This window comes from Lactuca saligna, chromosome 9, assembly GCF_052625555.1.
Source record: "Lactuca saligna cultivar CGN05327 chromosome 9, ASM5262555v1, whole genome shotgun sequence".
Taxonomy (NCBI): domain Eukaryota; kingdom Viridiplantae; phylum Streptophyta; class Magnoliopsida; order Asterales; family Asteraceae; genus Lactuca; species Lactuca saligna.
Genome location: NC_136425.1, coordinates 153,108,008 through 153,127,911, shown reverse-complemented (window position 1 = coordinate 153,127,911; position 19,904 = coordinate 153,108,008). Strand labels below are relative to the sequence as shown.

At 36.0% G+C, this 19,904-nt stretch overlaps 1 pseudogene; it reads left to right on the top strand.

Moving 5' to 3' along the window:
• The first annotated feature begins 11,749 nt into the window (after positions 1-11,749).
• LOC145016834 (calcium-binding protein KRP1 pseudogene) lies at positions 11,750-12,109 on the top strand (annotated as a pseudogene).
• The last annotated feature ends 7,795 nt before the right edge of the window (positions 12,110-19,904 follow it).

Sequence of the window (19,904 nt, the reverse complement as noted above, 5' to 3'; positions counted from 1 at the left end):
CAGAGGCCGCAACCTTAAACCCACCTTATAGATTGGCTTCGTGAATGAGGCCTACTAGCGGTAAGACTAGCATTTAGTTATACATATATATATATATTAATCTAGTAATATCATATAAGTATAGGGTTGCATTTTAAACTTTTCAAAATCTAGGGTTTGAAATTTAAGTTGTCTAAATTAAAACTTTTAATCACAAATATAAATTTCAAAACTTTAGGGTAGGTTTTAAACATTTAAAACATGAAGGATCAAATAACAAATAATTCCAATTAACAATTAATATTCTAATTATCTTTATTTGATTTATCTTGATTTCTTTGAAGATAATTACCAAAGTAGTTAATTATTATCATATAAGGAAATTAAACATTTTATTAGATGATAAATATCTTTAATTAGATCAAGATAATAGTCATATTTATCAAAAAATCGGATTTACATTGATCTAATATGATTAAGGTAAGTTTCCATAAGATAATTATGAAAAATTCCCGAATCTGGCCATTCCTGACGCCTGGACTCGCCGAGTGCACAAGGGGACTCGCCGAGTCAGGCCTACTCGACGAGTCCACCTTGGAACTCGACGAGTCAGTGACTCAAAACCCAAAAAATCGAATTTTGCAGGTTTGTTTCAGTTAATCAAGCAACAATTTAAAGAAAACCAATCTAGGCTCTGATACCACTGTTGGGTTTTAGCCATAAGAACTTTCCTATGTGCGCATGCAAAACCCTATTGCTTGGATCTAGGCTTTCTAATCAACATGCTTTTGAATCCAAGACTTCTAATGGCTAATTAGGTTAAACAAAAATATTAAAACAGATCTAGAATCATACCTTTGAATCCCTTGTTGATCTTGTTTGTCTTGGAGCTTCTAGAGTCACAATTATCACTCCTCTAATGGCTTACAAACACCAATAGCAAGCAAGATGATTTAGGAGAGAGGAGAGGGGAGGAATTCGACCAGAGGTTCCTTGCTTAAGGTTGTGTGTCGAATTCCCCATCCATAGGGGTTATTTATACTATTAAACTCATTAAGGGTTTCACCTTAAACCCTAATTGGATAATCTTCTCTTAAGGCTATCCAAATCCATTCCATAGATAACCCTATGGACGATTTGAGCTATCCTAAAGCTCTTAGAATCCGTCCAAGGTGTATCCTAATGGATTTATAGTCTAAAGTCTAACTATCAAACAATTGACAGTTTATACCCTCTTATTTAATTAATCTCTTTAAGTCACCAAATTAATACCAATTAATTCATGACTTATATTAATCAAATAGCTAAATATTATTCCTTATAATATTCACTCTCTCTTAATAAATCATCCTTCAAGTTGCTATGGTGAAGGCAACCCAAAAGGACCATGCACCACCGAATATAGTTATAGCCTTAGACACTATTCCAACAAAATTAACTAACGCCCCGATCATCATTGCCCCGAATTGGAACTTACCTTTTGAAATAATGTGTGATGCAAGTGACTTTGCATTAGGAGATGTCCTTGGTCAAAGGGTTGATAAGCACTTTCGACCCATTTATTATGCAAGTAAGACTTTGAATCCGGCCCAAGAAAATTACACCACAACTGAAAAGGAATTACTAGCAGTGGTGTATGCTTTTGACAAATTCCGCCCTTATCTTATTTTATCTAAAATCACTGTTTTTACCGACCATTCTGCTATTAAGTACTTGTTCGCCAAGCAAGATGCAAAGCCAAGATTGATACGGTGGGTTCTCCTTTTACAAGAATTTGATATTGAAATACGCGATAAAAAGGGAATGGAGAATGTAGCTGCCGACCATTTATTAAGACTAGAAAACCCGCACTTGGAAGCATTGGAAGAGGGTAAAATTGGAGATAACTTTCCGGACGAGTACATTCTAGTAACTACTAGGGAGGAGCCATGGTTTGTGGATATAGCTAATTATTTAGCTACCAAATTTATCCCAAAAGATTTTACCCGCCAACAAAAGAAGAAATTATTTTCAGAAATAAAATACTACTTTTGGGACGAGCCATATCTTTTCCGAAGCTGCGCGGATGGGATCATAAGGAGATGCGTATTCGGGAAAGAAATCCGTGAAATTTTGGAGCATTGTCATAGCGGGTCCACCGGTGGACATCATGGAGCACATTATACGGCAAAGAAGATATTTGATATTGGGTTTTATTGGGCCACAATTTTTAAAGATGCTACCCAATATGTTAAAGAGTGTGATGCATGCCAAAGAGCGGGAAACATATCTTCCCGAAACGAGATCTCACAGCATAGTATTCAAGTGTGTAAAGTTTTTGATGTGTGGGGGATCGATTTCATGGGACCGTTTCCAATGTCAAAAGGGAACAAATATATTTTAGTGGCGGTTGACTATGTATCCAAATGGGCGGAGGCACAAGCTTTACCAACTAATGATGCTCGGGTGGTGGTCCGCTTTCTAAAAAAGTTATTTTCAAGATTTGGAGTTCCTAAAGCCCTTATTAGTGATCGATGCACTCACTTTGCCAATGATCAATTAGAAAAGGTGTTAAGGAAATATGGGGTAACCCATAAATTCTCTACATCTTACCATCCATAAACTAAAGGGGAAACTGAAGTGACGAATAGAGCATTGAAAAGAATTTTGGAAAGATTGGTGGGTAGCATTTGAAAGGAATGGTCGGATAGGTTAGATGATGCACTTTCGGCCTTCTGCACAGCTTTCAAAACACCTATTGGTACTAAACCATATAGGCTACTTTATGGGAAGCAATGTCATTTACCGATGGAAATGGAGCATAAAGCTTTTTGGGCTTTAAAAATGTGCAACTTTGATATAGTTGAACTCAGAAACAACCGGTTGATGAAAATGAATGCTCTTGAAGAACTTAGGAATGAGGCTTATACTAGCTCCTTGATTTATAAAGAAAAAACAAGATTTGGCATGACAAAATAATCAAGGGTAATAAAGACTTTCATGAAGGGCAAAAAGTGTTACTTTTTAATTCAAGGCTCAAACTCTTTCCGGGCAAACTAAAGTCAAGATTGGATAATCCATTTCTAGTAAAGAAGGTTTTTCCACATGGAGCTATCTAGTTATTATCAAGAGATGGCACTCCTTTCAAAGTGAATGGACATCGGGTGAAAATATATGAAGAAGGAATCCCGAGGAATGAAGACCTAGAAGAAGGGCTACTGCTGGAAGGCATGGCAGAAACGTAGAGCAGGAAGGAGTCCAGCTAACGACTCCTTAAAAAGAAGCGCTTCCGGGAGGCAACCCGAGTTAGAGTTTGCATTTCTTTTCCCTTTGTTTTTCTTTTAGGATCTTTTTTCTTTTCATTCTTCTTCTGAAATTATGCTTAAAATGATTGCTTGAGGGCAAGCAATGCTCAAAGCGTGGGGTGGTGGTTTAAAAAAAAAGTGAGTTTTTTTTTCAAACTGAATGATCTACTCGTCGAGTTTATAAGATCACTCGGCGAGTACTGTTTGAATTTGAAGACAAATCGCAAATACGCGCTCCTACTCGGCGAGTAGGCATTTCTACTCGATGAGTGCAAGCATTTAAACGGTTTTTTTTTTACAATCTATAAATAAGGGTTTCTTTTACCCTACTCATTTTCACCAGCCACTTCCCATTCATACTCGTCGAGCATTCAGTTTTCTCTCAAGCCATTCCTTTGATTTCTTGTTGAATCTTCATCCACAAAGCAAAAGGTATGATTTTTCCTTTGAATTCTTGCTAAAGGTCACAACTTTATCAGTTATTGGTCCTTATTTTGCTAAAATCCGGATTTGTGGGTTCACTCCAATTCTAGGGTTTCGATTTTAGGATAAATTTGGATGATTTGGACAAAATTTCTTGTGGATTTGTGCTTAAGGGACTTAGAACAGCAAACCCCTATGCAAATATATGTGTTTTGATTGACCTAATAGGGACCGATTGAAAACTGTACTTGCAGTTCATCCTACTCGCCGATTAGTTCATGGACTCGGCGAGTAGATGCTATGATAGACCTGTATGGTTAACTTTAATTGCTGGGTTTTGTTTGTTTGTTGTTTTCTTGATGTTTTCTGCAGAAATCATGTCCAGAAGAGGTCAGAGTTCAAGAGGAGGAGGTCAAGGAGATATTCCATGGCTTACTTTTTCACAAATCACCTCAAGGTCGTCACAAGCTCGGGCGAAAAATAGATTGGAGGCTTTGAAACAAAAAGAGATCTATCTCCCCAATGCGCTTAATTGGGACTGGCTAAGTCAAACCGGGTTGGAAGAGGAGTTAACCCTATATTTGGTGAAATCTTTCGAAGTGGATGGCACAACAATAATATGTGACGGGTGGATACAGTTGTTTAAAATACAAGTACCTGTATTTGCATAATTGTGTTGGGAATTCTTTGCTACTATCTCATTTCGGTGTGGTAGTGAATATTATAACACCAACATTATCACTTTTTTCCTCGAAGGGGAGCTGCGCCACTGCAGCATAGCGGAACTCGCTTGGAGGGTTGGTCTCTATGACCAAAATGTCATCATGTCGGAGGATTTTGAAGCATTTATAGAGCAATGCCACATGGATCTTCCCGATGAAGTTGTTGCATCCACTTGGTGGAATACTATTGCAAACCGGGTCTATATTCCCTCTACTGCTCAAGAGGGCCATATTCGTTCTCCGATCCATCGTCTCATCCACCGCCTCATCGCTAGTACCATAAATATGAGGAAGGATGATGATAAAGTTCCTACCCTCGACATTTTCTATTTGTCGAGCATCATCACCCCGAACGTCTTTTGCAACTTGCCTTATTGTTTGGAAAGATACCTTGCAGATGGAGCGGTTAAAGAGAAGATTACCTCCAAAATTAATGGGGGTATGTTTGTGACAAGACTTGCAAGGTCATATGGCATTTTGGACATGCAAGAGGCAAGGCATTGATCATGATTTCTCCTCCTCCATTTAGCATTACATTATTCCGGAGGGCAAGGATTGTGGAAAATTTTGGGGATTCCTTTGAAATCCTAAATGAAGACGAGGTGGTTGTTCCCGAGGATCCGGGAAGAAGAGTTCGACATAGGAGGGAACGGGTTCGAGAAGACCCACCGGTTATCTCGGTGGAAGATGAGAATGAGGGGTGGAATCACGTGGAGTATGGGGGATATTTGGATGACAATGGCCGGAGCATTAACTATAACAATGGGTCATTCAATTATCTCTTTGAACAAATGCACATTGCTCCACGTCCCGGGCTCGGATATCCTTACATTATGAATTGGGAAGAGCGGATGCAGAGGAGAAATAAACAAGCAGGAGGAAGTGGAGCCGGAGGGGAAGACATGGAGGAAGAAGCTTGAATTTGTTTTTTTTTAATTATTTTTATTTGGATGTTTTTATTTTGTTTGTTTTGTGGTTGAACTTTGATGTAACCGAACCTTAATTAGGACTTTATTCGTTTTCTTTCACTTGTGGTTACTTTGTTTTTCAGTTTTGAAGATTAGGGTGCGTTTAGGAGTCTCATGGTCAAGGTTAAAGTGAAGAAAGGTGTAGAAAAGAATGTCAATTGTTACATTTAAGGTTGAGTCTGTTAGGAAGGAGAGTGACAAGATTCGTTATTATTGAAGAAAATGAAAGAAGAGTCACTGAAGTGTCATGTTTCAACACTTCAGCCAAGGATAAAAAGCAGAAAAACTAATTTTTCAACTCAGATGCTACTCGCCGAGTGCACCCAGTCTACTCGCTGAGTACATGTGTAATTACTCGATTTTCTGCTGGCACCCATTCTACTCGCCGAGTTCCCATCTTACTCGCCGAGTTCCCGTCTTACTCGCCGAGTCCTTTAATATTTCACCCTCAAGACCTGTTTTGGGCACATTCACTGCAGCCTTTATCCATACTTTCGTAAGATTCATTCCTGGAAGGTTTCTGAGAAGCTTTGTCCTCATAATCAGAGCTAGTACCACACGCGATATGATACCCAAGGCATAGATGACTCGTTTCCATGACCAAAGACATTTGAAGTTGGAGTTTTTCATGAAGAATATCAACCTCACGATTGCTATCCCAGGAGATTTTGTTCCAATTCCCTCTTTAGTTTTGTGTTTTTCTTTTCATGCATACCATGCAATGGGTACATTGCATAAATTAAGTGTGGGGTAGGGGCTGGTAACATTTTAGTCAATTGAGAATCGTAATCCTAATTTTAGGCTTAATTTTTGAATTTTTTTTGCATAAAACATTGCTTAGGACTTAACTTAGAAAACTTTGGTAAAAGTAAGTAGGATTCCATGTTAGAATTACGTTGATGATTGCATGAAAACCTAAATGTTTATTTGAGCCTATATACGTTCTAGTGCATTTGTGGCCTCCTTATTCTAGTGAAATCATGGGACAAAAACACGACCTCGCTTAGTTTGAGGATGCAATATGTTTAGCATCGTGTACCAGAAATATATCTAGGAAAATTATTATCATTAACCAATAAAGGTTGAAGTTGATCGCCCCTGCTTAAGCATGTAGGGTTTTGAGTGGAAAAAGTGAGTTACATGTTAAAAAGAGATATATATATATATATATATATATATATATATATATATATATATATATATATATATATATATATATATATATATATATATATAGAGAGAGAGAGAGAGAGTTAAAAGAAAAAATTTGAAGAATTTTTTTTTTGGAGCATCAAAGTTAATGTATGAAGTTCAAAGAACAAAAATTCTGAAGAAACTCAAAATTTGAAAATACTCGAAAATTAAAGATCAAAATGTCAAAGAAGTGAGGATCCAAAAGAGCTCCATAGTGGTATCATAAATTGTAATTTTCTAGATTATGCATGCTTGGGTTGTTCAACCAAAAATACCTTGAGGTTAGGAGGTTTTCTGCGGATGGAGTCGGAGGGATGCATAAAATGAGGATTGTTCGGAAAAAGTGGGAGAATGTTTATGAGGATTATGAGTATTTAGAGTATGGGGGGTTCCTTAGGAAAATTTTAGACACAAATGCATGCGTTGCGGTCTTGGCATAATGGTTGGGTTCAATTGGGATTGTCTTATGTGATTCTCGTATGCTAAAATTCAGTTTTTCTTAGGGGCAAGCAAAAGTCAAGTGTGGGGTATTTTGATATGTGCATATTTAGCCATGTTTTTAGTATAGAATTTTATCAATTATTAGTTAATTATTTGCATAATATAGACAAAAGGTACTTAATAATGTCTAAATTGTATTTTTCATTTTAGAAGACAAGCTTGGGAGAAAAAAGAAAGAAGGAGAAGCAATCAGAAGCTGGAGAATGAAGAAAGAAGAACACACCTGACCCTACTCGGCGAGTCCAGAGGCCTACTCAATGAGTCCAGTTGAATGTTCGCGAAGTAATATCCAAAATCCTTGTCGTACACATATTTCTCAAAGGTACTCGGTGAGTTGGGCACCTACTCGCCGAGTAGACCCTGTTTTGATATAATTATAAATATCGGTTGAGATCCCGAATTGTGGAGTTTTTTGGCTTCCTTGGAGCATCAACCTACGACTGGATATACCTTTGGAGACCTGAAAAACCCTAATCTTTGATCATTAAGAAGACTCAAGGCAAATTAGGTTAAATCTTCCACTTAATCTAGAAGTGAATCATGTTTAGTTTAATTGAATTCGTTTTTAGCTTCTCTATGACGGTAATCATGAGCTGAATTTCGTAGTTTCTGTTTAGGAAAGATTAATTTACTCCTATGGTGTGATTTATACTTTGTTTGATTGTTTATTGGTGAGTTTACTAAACTAAGTTTGTTAAAGAACCTTTTGCATTGATTATAACTATTTTCCAGTTAATTGGAAGACAATTAGGCTGCATGAACATCTCTTAATTGTCAACCTCATATGATTTATGTGAACACTTCATTATATGCTTAGGATTAGTGAATATGAAACTAGGATTAATTAGAGAATGGGTAAATTAATGTGTGAGCTTGTTTGGTAAACCAACAAATAAGTGGTTAGTTGAACCACCAATTTGATTAACCAATTACAAATCCTATTTATTCCAAATAATTGAACTAGGGAGTTAGTTAGTTTAAACACTTGATCACTGCATAAATTGAGTAATTGAACTAACGGTTGGTAATGTCGAATGCGAATCTAATCACTATAGTTGGTAACCAATAACAATCAATATATTATTCTATCATGAAATTGACCATAGGAGTGAACTAGTTGGACCTAAACAGAAACCTTTTATTAAATTTGGTGAATTTTTACTTGTCTTAGTTGTGTAGTTAATTACGTGTTAGGAGGTGTGTTTAAGTTTCTAGTCTTGTAAAACTACAGAAAAACCCTTTACTTTTTTTACTTGTCTAGTTAAAATTAGTTATTAGTTTAATTTCCATTCCCTGAGTTCGATACCCTACTTATTTAACTATACCACTAAAAGACTGGTTCACTGCCTTTGTGTGCTAAAGTTATATTTTTAGAGTAGGAATAAAACCAGTGCATTTTTACACACATCAGACTATATAGTCTAAATGAAAGTTGTAGTAATTATTAAACCGATAACTTTCATAAAATGAACGTCCAAATCTGACTTTGTATGAGGAAGTTATGATTTTTCTAAATTTCAGAATAGCAGTAGACAGCTAAAAACTCAAAATAAAGATCGAGTGAATTTTAGCCGACAAAACCTAAACAAGAATTAAAGATCTCGTTGATTGTAGTTTAACGGTAAAAAGACAGAAGAAAACGGACGTCAGAAGAAGAAATTATGAATTTTTAACGGACTTATCATGTCCCGGCCTGTTAAAAACTTAATAATAAGAATAAATTCAAATTAGCCGATGGAGTCTAAAAGAAAGTTATAGAGTGTTTCTCGCCTACGTGTGCATATAAAGAACATTAAAAACGGAGTTCGTATGGAAAAGATACGGATTTTACAAGTTTTTTTAAATAAAAATAAATGAAAATTCGAAGCCTTATCCAAAGGGGTACGCCCCACGTAGAAGCGTACGCCCAACGTTCGCATGTAGGGTCTCGGATCAGCCACATCTCTGGTCTTCGCAAGACTGCCACCTAGCGAACATGTCCGAGCCACGTTCCTTTCCTTCGGAGCAGCGGACACGTAGCCTTGTACGCCCCGCATACAGCGAGATTACGCCCCGCATACAGCGAGATTACGCCCCGCGTAGTGAGCTGCTTCGGACCTCTATAAAAGTGATGCGAGGCTGCCATATTTATGTTACAAATTTCTCATTTCCTTTCTCTCTAAAACCCTTTTAGCCCACTTTTAACCTCCCGAAGTCCCGATATCATACCCGACATCCGAAGCAAGTCCCGACGTCCCGAAGTTCCCGAGAAAATTATATTTTTATGTCGAAACTTTGCTCGAGTAAGGCTGGTTTTCAACTAAAATTCTCAGTTTCGTCACAGAAAGTCATAATTAGAGCCGATGTGTTGTCCAAATTATCATTTATTCCTTTGGTTATTTCACGGTGAGTTCAATATATAGGAACAATTGTATGTTATGTGTTATATGTTCAATGTGTTTTCCCATGTTATTATGATAATGAGTTATACCTTAGACCATGAAGTGTATGACATAAGCATCACTTGGCTTCATGTATGTAGCCTCTGGCCATGTAGAGCATATCTCGTAAGAGAATAACTTCTACCATTATGGCATTGGCAGAAGGCTAGGCAGGGCTAAATGCCTATAGTTTGCTAACCAAAATGTTTATTCAGAAATTGATTATTTTCCATGCCATATGGGCAAAAGTCTTATTGATGTATATCAAGTATTGAAATTGTTATGTCTCATTGATTGTATATCTTTGAATAAGATTATTCGTTGATATGGAAAGCATGCCATATGATACTCATCTACCTTTGTTGTTCTTTGTACCTCTTTGCTTCTGTCATATTGATATGTATGTATATGGCATAGCGTTATATTATATTTATTATTGAACTCACTAAACATCACCGCTTACCCCTCTCAGTGTTTAACCATTGCAGGTAATAAACATCCAGTTTAGTCATATACTGTTGAAGGATTGAGAATAGTTTATACTATTACTTTTGTACTAGGGTTTACGTTTGTATAAAAGCTTTAGTATCTTGGATAGTTATGTAATATACTAAAATTTAGTTGGTTTGTATCTAGTCTTTCGTAATCAAAGTATCAATGTAAAATATATTGTTTTAATATGATTGTAGCATGTTTTGGAGTATCTATATTGTGAAGTATGAAAGTTTGGGTCTTTCAGAAATACAAAAGTTTAGAAAGTGGATCTTTCAGAAATATACCTTGCTGTTATTTGTTCTGTAGAGATAGAGAGAACAAAATATACTTTTCGTTTATATCAGTTCCAAACCTTTTTCTGAACCAGAGAAATGTTCTTATATTAGCGGGAAAAGAGGTTATGACGGTTGCCTCCAGATTTGGCGCCAAAACCAATAGTTATTAGATATAACTAATGCTTACATCATCAAGGGAGTTTTAGCGGGAAAGTGAATAGAACCACTGCCAGGGGTGTTGCCCCTTGGACCCGCTAGGGGTGCTGTCCCTAGATCCCGCCAAGGGGTTGTAGCCCCTTGGAACCCTGCACCCAGGGAGATTGCCTCAAACCCCCTTATTCTTGGGTTCATAATTATCACACCAAGTTCTTCCATGCACCTCCAAGCTCGGTTAGTAAATGAAGCTCGGCTTATCTCATTATTAATAATAATTACACCAAAATATGTTGATGACATTAAAATACCAACATTTGCTCACCAATAACACATTTACTCACCGATATCACTTTTGCTCAAGCCTTCACATCCCAACAAAGAGTAAAAAGGATAAGTGGTGATTCATTTCCTTCCCGTTTAGAAGATTTATTATGTTCAAGAAAAAAAAAGCATTATATTATAATATAATCCAAACATATATTATTATCCTTTTGGTTACTTCATCTATTCATAACTTAGTAGGAAAAATTCATAACTTAGTAGGAAAAACAAACCTATTAATGTCCCCTTTTAGACGAGATCCCTAAACGATAAAAAGATAAAAATAAACCCTTTTCACCAATAATCCGTAATTTCGTATGACTAAATTGTTACGACGGACAGGTCTATAATTTTTAATATATCATTCTGATGTAGTTTACAATTTTTTTTAATACATCACATAAACAACTTCTATCATATTCTCTTTTACAATTTTAAATTCAAAATATACTAATTTCTAACTATTAGTCTAACTATTAGAATAAAATAACGAAATCGAGCGCCTATACGTTGAATGCATAATATGATTTCAAAAGAATAGTGTCAAAAGTCTTTAGCCCATGAAGAAAACAAGAAACACATGAATAAAATACTATATTATATCCTTTAAAGTCTAGTCGATAGCATTACTTAGGCTAACGAATCGGGTCGGATCTAAGTTGGTGGATTCGACCTAAACCGTTTAATTTGTGGTAGGTTGACGTGTTCTTATATGTCACCATCAACGATTACTTCACTTGATCGCTTTAACCAATTTCATTGGAAATTCCCCCAATCAAGAAGCATCTTACCTCCCCCACCTCCAAACAAAATCACGACTTTACTTCCCCACCATTGATTTCTACCTTCGTCGATCAAATTTCAAAGCCACCGATCTCCACCTTCCTTGAAATACCCCCAAAATTCCACCTTTCGGAACTGGTCAACTTCCTCTTAATATATATATGATCTATACATGAAAGGTGAAATCACTTCTACATTGTCAATCTTCAATCGATCTTCCAAGCGTTAATGGCGGCATCGACGAATCAAATCGAGTTTCAGGATCATTTACCTTTGATTGAGGAGAAATTGGGCGGCGATGGTTTGATCGGAGAATTATGCAATGGATTCCGACTGTTGATGGACGCTGATAAAGGTTTGATTACGTTCGATAGCTTGAAGAAAAATTCGTCCCTTTTGGGGCTACAGGATCTGAGCGACGATGATCTGTTGAGTATGTTGAGAGAAGGAGATTATGATGGTGATGGTGCGTTGAATCAGATGGAGTTTTGTGTTTTGATGTTCAGATTAAGCCCAGATCTTATGGAGCAATCTGGGTTTTTGTTGGAAGAAGCTCTTGAACAGGAGGTGAACAATTCACATCTATAGTTTTTTGGTCTTTCTAATTGTAATATTATATAATATAATTCTTAAAAGGGTTGTTCATCTTTGAAGATTGATTAAAATTAGAGATAATATATGATACCAAATTATACTTTGGAAATTTTGAATCTTTTGTTATATAGCAGGATATATATTGCAATGTATCAAGGCTTATAAACATGTGAATAAAGTATCACACCGAGATATATATTCCAAGCACACACATCTATGATCTAACCACACAAAGAAGATAATATAAAATAAAGTATGAAATAGTGTATCCTCGACAGCAAACAAATGATTACCCATGAAAAGAAACGTACACCGAATTCAACACTAGGATGGTGTTTGGTTCGAATATGTTTTTTAAGGATAGCAATCTGTCAAATAAATTAGAATCCGAATACTTGAAATCACTTAGACCATATGGAGTGGGCAACGCCCTAAGGCGTTATGCTGATGTGGCCGATGAAAAACGGTGCTGGAAACACCGTCCTGGGGGCGCGATTTTAAGCGTTATGGTAGCCGGCGTTACCATGGCAAAGTGATGAAATGCGGTTATTTGCTCGTTTGTGGCTTGAATTTGAGAGAAACCGGTCATAAAAATGATTTATTTTTATTTTTTATATTATTATTATTATTATATAAATGCACAATTTAACTCTCATTTTTATCTACACATTTACATTTCTTTCTCTTAATTTTTATTTTTTATACACAAAATACAATATGGATTCCTCTTCCTAACAAAAACACATTCGTTACTCTTGGGTTTGCACAATATAAGGCGTACGTGAACATCCTCAACTCGTGAAGCTCTCCACAACTTCCATTTTCGGCAACTTTTTCAGTTCTACCACACCTCCACCACAAATTCCTACAACCCTTCCACAAAATTTATTCAACACATTTACTACCATGCAACAAAATACCATACAACAACCAACCATGCAACAAACGGTTACCAAGACGCAAGCGGGAGAGGGGGGGGGGGGACTAGGAAAAAACGACAGACAAAGGGAGAGGAAAAAAGAAAGGGAAAGCGGTCACGGCGGAGCAACTCGTAGAATAACCTCAAACTTGGTGGATCATGGAGGAAGAATATGCGTTGGCGGTGTCGTGGTGCGGGATATCAAAACACCCAACTAAAGGAAACGATATGAAAAAAGTTGCTTTTTGGGAAATTGTAATTGAAAATTTTCGCACAATTTTGAATAAGGGTGATAGATATCGCAATCACGATATATTGAGTAGCAACTAGACTCAAATAAGCAAGAAGTGCATTAAATTCAATTCCATCTATAACAAACTTTCCTCACACAAGCAAAGTGGTGCGAACGATTTTGATGTTTTTAGAGCGGCAATGGAGCAATATCATGTCGAGATGGGTTACGTTTTCGAGTACGAAAAGATTTGGGAGATTGTTAAGGATGACCCAAAATGGCTTAAAACAAAAACATTTTAGGAACAATCAAAGAGGTCTTGTGGTTCGAGTTCGGTATACGTTTTCTGACGGACGCACGAACATCGACCTCAACCCGGACACCGATGAGCTTTTGGATGACCTCGACGACATCGAAGAAATCTCCCTGTCTTAACGACCGGTGGGGCGGGACAAAACGAAGCGTGCTCAACGACATGCAGAGGAAAGTGAAAGTCGGCTTTGAGAGCACTCGTAAATGAAAGAAAATTTTGATACCCACACCACAATCGCAAATAAAAGATATGAATTGCACCATGAGCATTTTGATTTCCTTCGTCAAGAAGTCAAGCAAGATCGCATATCAAATGATTTGAATATTCTAACGACTAGCGAGGAAAATATATCACCGAGACGAGCTGGACTACTTCGGAGAATGAAGGCAAATATCGAGAACAAATATTTGGAAGATGAATAGTTTATCGGTTTTTAGTTTTTAAAATTTTTATGACTATTGTGTGTTTTCTAGTCAATTTTTTTTTTTTTTTTTTTTGCTTTCTAATGCTTTCTTTTTTAAGTTTTAATGGTATGTTTAATTTAAGTATTTAATGAAATTATATTTTATTAGTTTATATGTTTTTTTTATAAATATATGACATAAATAAGCAATAAAACAAATTAGAAAAATAGAAATTAAAAACATCCAAAAAAAGAAATAGAAAATTGTAGGTGTTATCCCATATTATTTGGTGTTGCCTTTTTCCACACTTGGCGTTATAACACCCAAAATGACTAGGATGATGATGTGGCAACTTTTGGGTGTGATAACATCTAATAACATGTTGCCCACACCCACCAGGCTTATGCATTTTGTTACTATCGAATGAAATATGTTTTATGTTTGTAATTTATTATTATTTTTAATACAAAGGATCATCTTCATTCATATAAAAAAATTTATTTTATTGAACTCTTATATGTGGATCTGTGAGTGTGGTGTTGGTATAGTATAAGTGTAGATGTTGGTGTGGGCGTGTTCGGCGTGAGGTTGGAGTGGGATTAGGTGTGGGTGTGGTGTGGGTAGGGTTAACGTGAGTGTGTGAGTATGGGCGATGTGGGGGTGCGGTGCAGTGTAGTAAGTATAGGCATGGTTATGGGCGGGGGCGAGGGTAGTTAGGGGTGGGAATGAGAGTAGAATTGCGGGCAGTTGTGGTGGGGTGACTATAGGGTCGGCATGGATGGGTTAGGGTGTCGTAGGTGTAATTTAGATGTAGGGATATGGATGAGGTGGGCTGAGGGTTGGTGTGGGTACAAGTGGACCAGGTGTGGTGCAGTAGGTATGGGTATGAGCAGTTGTAAATCTAAAATCAAAAACCATGTGGTTCCTTATGTAAGTCAAACAAAAATCATATGGTTTAAGTTATGCTCTTGAGGTTAGAAAGGTGCTTTTTGCAATTACATTTGTCTAATTTCCTATTTTTGAATCACATGGTTAAATTTCATACTTGGTCATTCAGCTGGATCAACAATAAGTGAGTTTAAATAAACATTCGTATGCTTATGTTGTTCATTACCTTCTTTCTTTTTAAAAAACTTGTGAAAAGACATTCTTGAATCTAAAATTGAATGTTACAAAGGTATCAAACTAATAAACTATTATCAATGTTTTGTTATCAAATAGACAAATCATGAAATCAACACAATTACACAAAAACAATGTCTCAACTCTCTAAAAGTCCTGAAATTGAAATTAAATTTTATTAACGATATCAATAAATTATGAAATTGACATAAGACAAATCAAGACAATTGGAAAAAAGCAGTGTTCTTAATGTTATTAAAATCAATGTTTCAATTTCTAAACAAAATCTGAAATTAAAGAATCAAGACAAACAGACAAGAGCTCTTACTTAACAAAATTTGTAATTAAAGAATGAAGACTAACTACGACATGGAGGTTGGACTGTCGGAGGACAAGCACCTAGTGGTGACGGTGGTCGTGGTCAGATGGGGAAATGGTGACTAGTGGTAGCAATTAACACTGATATGTCAGAGGAGATGTTGATCATGTTTTCACGCATCAACCCTCTACGGACATTTCACATTACAATCCTTTTTTTGTTTTAATTTTCAATGGAACGTGTTATTACCTAATGATTATATTTTAAGTGCATTGAAGCGTTGACCTATTTTAAGTGGATTGGAATATAAAATATGGGCTTCATACATTTTGATACTTTCTTTACCAAAATATATAAGGTGGATCCTTTAAAAAATGTAAAGTATGTCCTACTTTTTTCCACGTATACCTTATAGTATTATTAAACTAATAGGACCCTCATTCACCATACATAGATGTGCCATATAGGCGTGGTATTTGTGGTTATGGGTAGGTGTCGTTGGATTTGAGGGTGTGAGTGAGGGTCTTGTGGGTTTAGAGGCGGGATAGGTGTCTGGTGGAGTAGAGGTTGTAACATCCCAACAATGAGGTATTTCAAAATTAACTCTTAAGTATGAAGGTTTATGATTTTGGCCATTGGAATGAGTTTTGTTTTCAAATTGGTCCCATAGTGGCATTTTGGTAAATTCCAGGCAAGACATAGTTGATGGGTTTTGAGCATTCTAACACTCTTATGGTGTATATGTAACCTTATATACCTTGGATCTATGTTTTCTCTATTATACATGCAAATATCAATTTTCCAAGGTATCATCCTAACTAGCATATTATGGAGTATATATAATATGAAATATAGTTGAATGACATACCTTTTGTTGTAGCTTGATTCCTTGGACCTTAAAGAGCTTAGTTCCCCAAGTGTTGCACCTCAAATGATTCACACAACACCATCAACAATTGGAATAACTTGAGAGAAGGTTATCCACACTCAAAATCGGCTAGCCCTCATGTGTCTATCACTAGTCACCACTTAGTGCCAATTTCATGGGCTATGAGGCTTCTTATACAGTGTGCACATTAGGGTTACACCATGTAACTCATGCCTTTCCATACTCCTCATGATCCATGGGTTTTAACCACCATGGAGTATCCATGGGTCACCACATGGATTTATCCCAACATGAAGAACTATGGATCATATGCCCACTATATAAGAATGAATGATTTACCAAATCAATCCCCATTTATTTAATTAGTCTCTTTTGATCACAAAATTAATTCCAAACTATCTCTTGATCAATACTAATTAAATAATATTATTTTATATTAATATATTAGAGCTTATAATATATTAATACATCATAAATATCATCTTCTCACAAAAGTCTATCCAAATTGTTTCGATGCCATGCAACCCAAATGGACCATGCTACTCTCGGGTCAAGTACACAACAATAATAGTTATGGGATTAGATACCTAATTCAACACTCTCCCACTTTGATAAGTCTAATAACTATTATTGCAAGCATGACTCCAACCCGACTAGCAACTGTAGCTCTTAAAAGCCGTTATCGAACTCTGGTCTAGTCAATGACACATCCATTAGATAAGGGATCATATATTCCTCCATTATGGATATCATATGGACTGATACATGGATTATAATCATTCTCTCTGTCCATCTGTTTTTTCCCGATTTTGATTTATGACGACCGATTATTTGAACAAATCAAATTAGTCCAGGCTTAGCCAAGCACTTATGGGTGTCATCACTAAATCATCGAGGGGCCCACATATATCGCTTTTATCCATATGGGGTAAAAGGAATGGATAAACTTCGACACAAATGCTTACTTGTACTTACTCATCAAATTACACACAACGGTATGTTTTATAACATCCAAGTTACTGGTTCGTTTACAAATATTAATGTGCAACCGACTTGCAACTACAACTCACACGTGTCCGTTTGAAGAATATAAGATATTATCGTCTCATGATCACTCGTGATAAAATCCATGAAGTGTTTCAAATAAGTGTGGGTTGAATCCAATACTCGAATCTTATTCCAGGAGTACTCATGAACACTACAACCACTTTGTCCTAGACAAACTACAGACCCATTCATGATAGTCTTGCCTCAATACCTACCTCCAAAGTATGATCGACTATGGATGGTTTGAGTAACCTAGTTATCCAGGAAGTCAAAACATGCAAAGTGAAACACAAGAATAATACTAATCTTATATGGCCCAAAGCCTTTTGAGTCATATTGATTACTCATTATTCATTGTATAATGTTTCTAATAATCAACTTAATACTTGATTTAAAACAATAGTTACGCCATGCTCCAAGCATGCACACTATGTTTGTCCAAATAATAGTTATGCCATGCTCCAAGCATACACACCATGTTTGTCTATGGTCCTTACTTTTTGAAATAGATCAATTGAAAAACATTTCAATGATGCTCATTTCACAATTCCAAATCCTTATTGCAAGCGTAAGAATTCCAAATTCATGTCACTGCTATAAAGTGTTAGATTCTAAACTACATGTAGTGGTTCTTTTGTAATGTCTAGGTACCAAAAGTCACAGAGACTTGACCAATCATATTACAAAACATTCCTTTGTAGATTGTTACAGGACAATTCCATGGAAATGAAGTCTCAAATTCAAAGTACATTCCTTTGAACATCATTCTTGCATAAAAGTTTCTAACTTTCTCATCTATTCTTCAACACCCTATTTGGAATCATTCCATATTTTCCATATGACAATTCATTATTAATAGACTCATGTCTAAAGTCTATTCATAATAATGCCAATATGGTCCATTCATTACTATACTTCCAACTGTCCTTAAGCGACCAATCCTTGGCAAACCTTAGATTGTCCTTAACAGTTGCTCAACCACTTTAGTCATGACCGGTTCTAGTCCTTTTCCCTCTTAATGCCATAGACATTTGGAAAAATTTAGAACACAAGAATATTACAGCTATGCAATCGATCCTATGCCCGAAGCATATGGGATACGATTCATAACATCTAACCTAAAGACATGATATTTGGTCAGTCTTTTGCTATAATATTTCTATTTGTCATGTTCTCAAAATTTAGATTATGAAAAAGGATGATGTAAACATAACCAGATTTTGAGAACACAATTAACCTTTACCATATATAGAATTCCCTTATGTTGAACCATTCCACCATAACCTTCATATATCTTTGACTAAAATTGGTCAAATTCTCAATCTAAGCTTTTAGATTTGAAATGAAGTCTTAATTCCTCTCCCTTAATTATAGCAAAACAACATTTTCAAACCATGCAACTTTGCAAATTGAAACTTTTTTCTCTATAACTAACATTGGTAACTTGCAACACTTACCATAATAATTATGCTCCCACTAGCATAATAATTTTTACTTTACTGGCATAACACTTATGCTCCCACTAGCATTGACATGTACTTAGAAATCAGATGGACTTATAGTAATCAACACTTTGTTGACTTTCTTACCAAGGTTCTGATTTCTAACATGAGATGCTTTGATAAGACTTTATCTCGGCTTCTCAAACTCATACACATTGCCTTAGATAGCTTACATGTGTGTCTAAACAACTTAAGAACTTACAGCAATAAGTCTCCAATGTTTAGACCTTTTTGCCGTTTCTTACAATTCAAATTATAAAGAGGGATGCCGTAATCATAATCGAATTTGAGAATGCAAATATCACAATTAAAGTCTACTTAGTGAAAGCGTTTCCTCACCATCTTTATGAATTGGAGAGAAACCTTATGACACTTAGATTTTATGGTGTATGTGTTCCTATCCATGTGAATTTTAATCAAAAGGCAAGATTAGTGACAAATCCAAACTCTTATGGATTGAACTTTTTCAAGCTTAATTTCTTGCCACTTGGTAGCACAAGGGCCTACCATTGCTTCCAGGTTGTTATGGAAACAACTGAGAACTCATAGAACTCACATGCATAATCAACTTTTAACTGGAATGGGAACATAAATAAGAATATGTCAACGCAATATGTTACAAACCTCAAGTAGCGTGCTAGTGTTTAGCAATAGGTTTACTCTTTATTAGTTCTTGAAACTTGTCAATATCTTTAAGACTCTCACTGACCTCTTGACATATAAGATTCTCTTGCCAATAACCATTCCTTGACAAACAAATACTTAAGATTTAGTGCAGATTCTAATCAAGATAAACACTTCACACAATTGGTCTTAGTTAGTCTTTGTTTTATCTAAAACATCACAGCTTACCAATTTTAAATGTACAAGAGTAGAAAACTTTTACTTTACAATTGATAAGTGTTTTAAACCTTTCTTAATTTAATGTCACTTAAGGCACAATCTTGGAGTACGACTCTAAGACTTGTTTTGGAAACGAAGTATGATTCATCTTCTTGATTTAAACTATTTCAGCAATTCACGATTCCTCTTCTTAGCCATA